The following is a 7,500-nucleotide window of genomic DNA, read 5'->3' on the forward strand; positions in this document are numbered from 1 at the left end:
AAGAGAAAAAAACATAATTATCCTCACTGACATTACCATATGTTGTTAAAATTGTTTCACGAATATTATCATCATCATTATCATCATTATCATCATTATCACTCTCATCAGAGCAGATTCACAACAGCCAATGATTATGATGGCATTGATAAACATCACGATACGTGGAACAGCATTAATAACAATATTCTTACTACGCACATTGGTTGAATAATAAAAAGTATTCATAAATATGAGATTCATCTACACCCCCCCCCCCTCCTTGGGATGCCCTTTACCTCTCTCTCTCTCTCTCTCTCTCTCTCTCTCTCTCTCTCTCTCTCTCTCTCTCTCTCTCTCTCTCTCTCTCTCTCTCTCTCTCTCTCTCTCTCTCTCTCTCTCTTTCCTTTCCTCGCCTCTCCTCGCCTCTCCTCTCCTCTCCTCCCCTCCCCTCTCCTCTCCCTCTCCCTCTCCCTCTCCCTTTCTCTTTCCCTTTCCCTCTTCCTCTCTCCACTTTCCTAATCTCTATTTTTTGTTCACGTTTTCATCCTTTCCAATTCCATGCAAGAGTCATGCATGATATGACGCCATCACGATCATGAATTCAGTGTGGTAAACATCTTAAACGTATGTAGGTGATTTGAATATGTTTATGAGGGAAAATGAATGCTTTTTCCTTTTTTTTTAGTACGGGTGTTTAGGAGCGTTTTCGTAAGCGTGGGTGGGTGCGGGGGTGAGTGTGAGCGGATGGGTGGGAGCGTGGGCGGATGGGTGGGAGTGTGGGCGGATGGGTGGGAGTGTGGGCGGGTGAGTGTGGGCGGATGGGTGGGAGTGTGGGCGGATGGGTGGGAGTGTGGGCGGGTGGGTGGGAGTGTGGGCGGGTGGGAGTGGGTGGGTGGGTGGGTAGGTGTTTTCGTGTAGGTATGCGGGAGGAGAGTGGGTGGGTAGGTGTGGGGGTGCGTGTAGTGGGGGGAGAGAGAGAGAGAAAGAAAGAGAGAGAGAGAGAGAGAGAGAGAGAGAGAAGAGAGAGAGGAGGAGAGAGAGAGAGAGAGAGAGAGAGAGAAGAGAGAGAGGAGGATGAGGAGGAGGGGAGAGAGAGAGAGAGAGAGAGAGAGAGAGAGAGAGAGAGAGAGAGAGAGAGAGAGAGAGAGAGAGAATAGGGGTGTGTGTGGCTATATACGCGTGTTTATGTAAGAATTATGTTTGTATGTGCGTCTTAGAAGTGGACAGGAATAGAAGTTTGTGTATATTTATTTAAGCATGTAATTGCGTGAAATCAGAAACGGGGGATGTAATAGTGATTCGCTGAGGTAGAGAGGGGGAGGGAAGGGGAGGGAAGGGAAGGGAAGGGGAGGGAAGGAGAGGGAAGGGGAGGGGAGGGAAGAGAAGGGAAGGGGAGGGAAGTGGAGGGAAGGGGAGGGAAGAGAAGGGAGAGGGAGGGGAAAGTGAAGGGGAGGGGAGGGGGAGGGTGTGTTAAGGAGGAAGGGGAGTGGGAGAAGGGGGTATTGCCTGCGTGTAGGTGGGTGGGGCGAGGTATATGTGTTAGTGTATCTATGTGTTTCCATGTATCCGCTTGTGTGTGTGTTTCTAGATATTTTTTTAGTGCGTGTGGTAAACGTGGATGTGCGTTGTTATGTACATACGTGTCTGTGTACGTGTATGTCCATATGAATTCACGATTTACATTTACATGTACGTAGGCGTGTGTACTTATATGTACGTGTATGTAAGTACGTATTTCAATACCTGTAACGTAACCAGAAACAAATATATTCATATCACACATACAAAAGCGCAAACATAGGGAACGACAGAACAACAAAAACTATCCGGCCAGTGAACACAACAACGCCACCAACAGGAAGCAACCAACACCATAACAATCACCACAATCACCATACATCTCGGACCCTGAGACACGCTGGCAACGCCAACCCAACGCAGTCAGCTTGGGAACCACAATGACAGTTTGACCACCGCGACGGTCATCAGAGTCATCACAACCACCTTAGCTATAACGGTTATCAGAATACCTTCACCACAAAACTTCACTGTCAGCTTAAAATGACGTTCACCACGTCGGTTATAGTTATCACCACCACTACAATCACCACAACGGTTCACCATCACCACCACCCACCACAAAAAAACAGCCACCTGAATCACCACCGCCACAGTCATCACCCACCACAATCACCACAGTCATCACAATCGTCACACCACCACAGACACCACCACAATCACAACAACCACAACAGTCACCACAGTTGCCGAATAACCATCACCCCAGCGACACACAATCACCGTGAGAAACCAACGCAACGCCTCATCCTTAAGAGTGTAAACACGAGCTGAGGGGAAACGAACGCAAACTTTTAATTATTTCCATAATTAATTTGTTTTCGAGAAGGAAAAAATAGCTTTGCGTTTTATCTAATTAATAATTATTATGATAATGATGATGATGATGATGATGATGATGATGATGATGATGATGATGATGATGATGATGATGATGATGATGATGATGATGATGATGATGATGATGATACTACTACTATTACTACTACTACTACTACTACTACTACTACTAATAATAATAATAATAATAATAATAATAATAATATTAATAACAATAATAATAACAATAATAACAATAATAATAATAATAATAATAATAATAATAATAAATGTGAGTCAGATTTTCCTCTCTGAAACAAAAAGAAAGAAAAAAACGCGAAACAAGAAACAAAATGTATATATATATGAACAAAAACAATGAAACAACAAAATCGAATGTTTTCATCACGACCTTGGCTTAAAAATGGTGACAATGACAGAGCAACAATGACAGCAAAAAGCAAAAACAACAAACAAGTGGAAAAAAAACAAGAAACCAGGCCAATTATTTTCCTCTATATTTGCTTACCATACGTTTCAGCTTCGAAAATGTATGATAATAATAACAACAATCACCATAAAAACAACGATTAAAACAACAACAATAACGAAATAAGAAATAATCTTAAAAAAAAAAGGACTCTTCCCTTTCATAATTTTCTCCCTTTCTCTTCCTTTCATTCATTTCTCTTTTTTTTTTCTCTCTCTCTCTTCCTAAACGTCTACAGTAGCTTGTTCGCGTTAAAGAAAGACACTCTTCTTCAGACTGATCTCACAGGATGTAAACAAACACCGCCAGATTCACACGTTGGTTGGCTGGTTCTTGTCCCTCACTCTCTCCCTCCCTCTCGCTCTTTCTGTTTGCCTGTCCCTGCCTGTCCCTATGTTTTTCCTTTTTTTTCTATTTTTGTCTTTCCTTTTTTTCTGTCTGTCTGCCTTTCTCTACCCTGTTAATCTTTCTCGCTTTCTCTATTCCGGTCTGACTGTCCCTCTTTCAATCTTTCTGTCTGCCAGTTCCTCTGCCTCTCTCTCTTTCTTTCTCTTTCTCCTTCTGTCTCTCTCTCTCTCTCACCTGCCACACTCTCTCCCTCTCTCAGCTCTTCAGGATTTAATTTCCTCTCTCTAAAAAATAAATAAATAAACAAAAAGACAAAAAAAAAGACAAATAAGCAACAGAAAACGAAAAGCAACGAAAAACAAAAGCACAATAACGAAGAAAAACGCACAAGAAAGCGAAGACAGGAGAGAGGGGGAGAGTTCCTGACACGCTGACAGGGCGCAAAGAAGCTGCTGTTTATGCCACTTGTGCCTCCGGCGTCGTGTGAGCGGACTGCTTGCCGCCCGCCCGTCCACGCATGATGTGAATGTGCGTGGGGGGAGGGGGGAGGGGGTTGGAGGTTGAGGTGGGTGAGAGGTTGGGGGATGAGGGGAAAGGAGGGTTGGAGGTTGAGGTGGGTGGGGGTTGGAGGGTGAGGTGAAAGGAGGGTTGGTGGTTGTGGTGGGTGGGAGGTTGGAGGATGAGGGGAAAGGAGGGTTGGAGGGTGAGGTGGGTGGGGGGTTGGAGGGTGAGGTGAAAGGAGGGTTGGAGGGTGAGGTGGGTGGGGGGTTGGAGGGTGAGTGAAAGGAGGGTTGGAGGGTGAGGTGGGTTGGGGTTGGAGGGTGAGGTGGGTTGGGGGTTGGAGGGTGAGGTGAAAGGAGGGTTGGAGGGGGAGGTGGGTTGGGGGTTGGAGGGGGAGGTAGGTTGGGGGTTGAAGGGTGAGTGAAAGGAGGTTGGAGGGGGAGGTGGGTTGGGGATTGGAGGGGGAGGTAGGTTGGGGGTTGGAGGGGGAGGTGGGTTGGGGGTTGGAGGGGGAGGTGGGATGGGGGTTGGAGGGGGAGGTGGGTTGGAGGTTGGAGGGGGAGGTAGGTTGGGGGTTGGAGGGGGAGGTGGGTTGGAGGTTGGAGGGGGAGGTGGGTTGGAGGTTGGAGGGGGAGGTGGGTTGGGGGTTGGAGGGGGAGGTGGCTAAAGTGTTGGTGGTTGAGGTGAAAGGAAGGTTGGAGGGTGACATGGGTTGGGGGTTGGAGGGTGAGGTGGGTTGGGGGTTGGAGGGTTTTGGGAAGGTGCACGTGTGTGTGTGTGTGTGTGTGTGTGTGTGTGTGTGTGTGTGTGTGTGTGTGTGTGTGTGTGTGTGTGTGTGTGTGTGTGTGTGTGTGTGTGTGTGTGTGTGTGTGTGCTTCTTTGCGTTTGTGTCTGTCTGTATGTATGTATCCCTGTGTGTGTGTGTAACATGACTGACTGAAGTTTTCGTTGTAGAAGATTCGGAATATTTCGTTGTATGTGTGTTCAACGCAGTCCGTTCGGGGATAAATACATGAACGAGTTTGTGTGTGTGTGTGTGTGTGTGTGTGTGTGTGTGTGTGTGTGTGTGTGTGTGTGTGTGTGTGTGTGTGTGTGTGTGTGTGTGTGTGTGTGTGTGTGTGTGTGTGTGTTCGTCTGTATATGTAATATGTGAACACGTGTGTTTGTGTGTATGTTAGTATTGTGCACGTGTACTCGTGTGCATGTGTAGTATGTGTGCACGTGTATGTGCGTGTGTGCATGTGTGGCATGTGTGGCATGTGTGCACGTGTGTGTGTGCGTATACTTAGACGCATATCCCTTGCATCACTTCCTCCCCCTAAGAATTAAAAAACAAACCACATCCTCTGCCCCTGCCTTTCTGACGCACTGGCAACACTGCGCAGTGATAAATACCCCCGAATCTGGTAACAATTATAACATTGGTAATATAAGTAACACAACACCGAAAGAAATATAAGAAGTTCCGATCCCATAACACTCTTGGTCTGTGGGATTCATTACCAATAATCCTACAAAGATGATATATAAATTTGGTGTTTGACATCAGCAAAGATCTCAGTTCATCCTACGAGGAAAAAATATACGAAAATTAGCATACATGTTTGCTGACGTCTCTATTTCTTTCGCCTCTTGCAGTAATGTTTTAACACCATTATTGCCAAACAGAGTACCGCACACAAAAAAACTGTATTGTTATCAACGCTGCCACATCGTTACCACACTCATCGTCAGCAAAACACCTCTATCACACCGTTCTCTTGGCTATCACGTCGCTGCCAGTGTTACCATATCCCACCCGCCTACGCTGCCTTTGCTGATATGAATGTCACTCTCGAGACGCGTCTGTCAAAGTAGGTCATCACCGCGCGCTGTTTCTGGCAACACTGTGGCCACCCTCGTTCAAAGATATCAAAATATATAAACACAAGCACACGCACACACGCACTGACTGCCACGCGCACGCACACACGCGCACGCACAAACTCATACACTTACGCATAGCGATAAACACGAACGAATGGAGAGACAGACAGATTGATCGAAAGGAAGAATGAGAATCGAAAGAGAAAGCGATGAAGGGGCGGAGGAGGGGAAGGAGGAGGGGGAGAAAATATCACAAATACCAGACATGTGCTGAGGCGAACCCCACCCGAAGTTGATTTAAACGACACTTGCTGTGCGGGTATTGCGTGGAAGGAAGGGATAGGGGGTACACGGGGGGGGGGGGTGTAGGGAGAGAGGGTATAAGGGGGAGGGGGTATAAGGGGGTAAGAGGAGGGGAAGAGGGTAGGGGCTAAGGGGGCAAGGGTAGTGACAAGGATAAGGAGGTAGAGAAGTGGTTAAGGGATAAGGGGGAAGGGGAAGGGGGGGGGAGTAATGGATAGATGGGATAGGGGAAAGGAGTGAGGATAAGGGAAAGGGGATAAGGATAAGGGGGAGATTCGTCACTGTTTTTCATTTGCACTTCAATGTCTCAAAACTACGAAGCGAGAATAGAGAGGGATAGATAGATGGATAAATAAATAGATAGTTAGATGACAGATCAGTGAAGAGATAGAGAGACAGATAGAGGGAAAGAGCACGTTTGCTAAAGCGAGATTAAAAAGTAGTGTCACTCCCACGAACGAAGAATAACAGGAGAAAAATCCAACACAGGTAAACACAGCAATGACGTAGACAGAGGAAACGAAGAAACGAAGAGAGAAAAAATAAATAAAGAAGTAAATACCACCACAAAAGAAAGAAAGAAAACAGACGATCCATAAGAACAACAGTAATAACAACAACAATAACAACAAATCCACCCACATCTTCACCACATTTCCGACCCCCTCCCCCCCCTAAAAAAAAACAGAAAACCAATCTCGAAAACGACAACCACGGACCGAAACCCACAACACAAATAAAATAGGTAAAATAAAATAAATAACTAAACAGCACACACACCAACACACATAACACGGCCTTCAGCTCCGTTCCCAACACACGCGTCACGGTGGCACTCGAGAGCCAAAGGGAGTACAGGGGAGATGGCTCTGTCGGGCACGCGGCGCGGCACTACACCACACCAGTGCATGGAGTACTGAGAGAGCCGAGAGCAGCGAGCTCAGTTGGATCAATAGACAGCTCGGCAGCGCAGGCTCGCTCGCTCGCCCCCCTCCCCCCCAGACCTCCCCCTCCCCCGTGCTGTGCCGTGCTGTGCTGGTGGCTCCGTGCCGCGCCTCCCGTGCCATTCCGTCCCTCTCCTCGTCCTCTTATTATTATTATTCCCTTTTCTTCTTCCCTCTCTCTTCCGTGTGTTCTCTTCTTTTGTTCTTATTTTCCCTTTTTGCCTTTCTTTGTTTTCTTCGTTGTTCGTTTTCTCTCTCTTTTCCGTCTTCTCTCTTTCGCCCCTTCTCTCTCTCTCTCTCTCTTGTGAGACACCGAGAATCCCTCTCTATCTCTCTCCTTCCCTCTTTTCTCTCTCTTTCTCCCACTATCTCCTCTCCCTCTCTCCCTTTTCTCCATACCCTGTAACCCTCTTTCCTCTCCTCCTCTCCTGTCCCTCCTCCTCCTATTTCCCCTCGTCTACACTCTCTCTCCCTCCCTCTCCTCCACCTCTCACCTCTCCCTCTCCCTCTCTCCCTCCCTTCCTCCCTCCCTCCCTCCTTCCCCCTTCCCTCCCCCTCCCCTATCTCATTCTCCCGCCCCCGCTCGCTCAACTCGCTAGACACCCGCTGGCGCTTTTTCGCTATATTTTAGCTTGTTTTTCCGCCACTATAGAGTGATCCTAAGTGTGC

General features: G+C 47.2%; 1 long non-coding RNA gene across 1 annotated transcript in view; it reads right to left on the bottom strand.

Moving 5' to 3' along the window:
• LOC119591154 overlaps positions 1-6,870 on the bottom strand; it is a 9,025-nt gene extending 2,155 nt beyond the window's left edge. Inside the window, exon 1 of the long non-coding RNA XR_005230317.1 lies at positions 6,668-6,870. This is a non-coding gene — a long non-coding RNA (uncharacterized LOC119591154). The remainder of the gene's footprint in view (positions 1-6,667) is intronic.
• Positions 6,871-7,500: the final 630 nt, after the last annotated feature.

This window comes from Penaeus monodon, chromosome 3, assembly GCF_015228065.2.
Source record: "Penaeus monodon isolate SGIC_2016 chromosome 3, NSTDA_Pmon_1, whole genome shotgun sequence".
NCBI lineage: Eukaryota > Metazoa > Arthropoda > Malacostraca > Decapoda > Penaeidae > Penaeus > Penaeus monodon.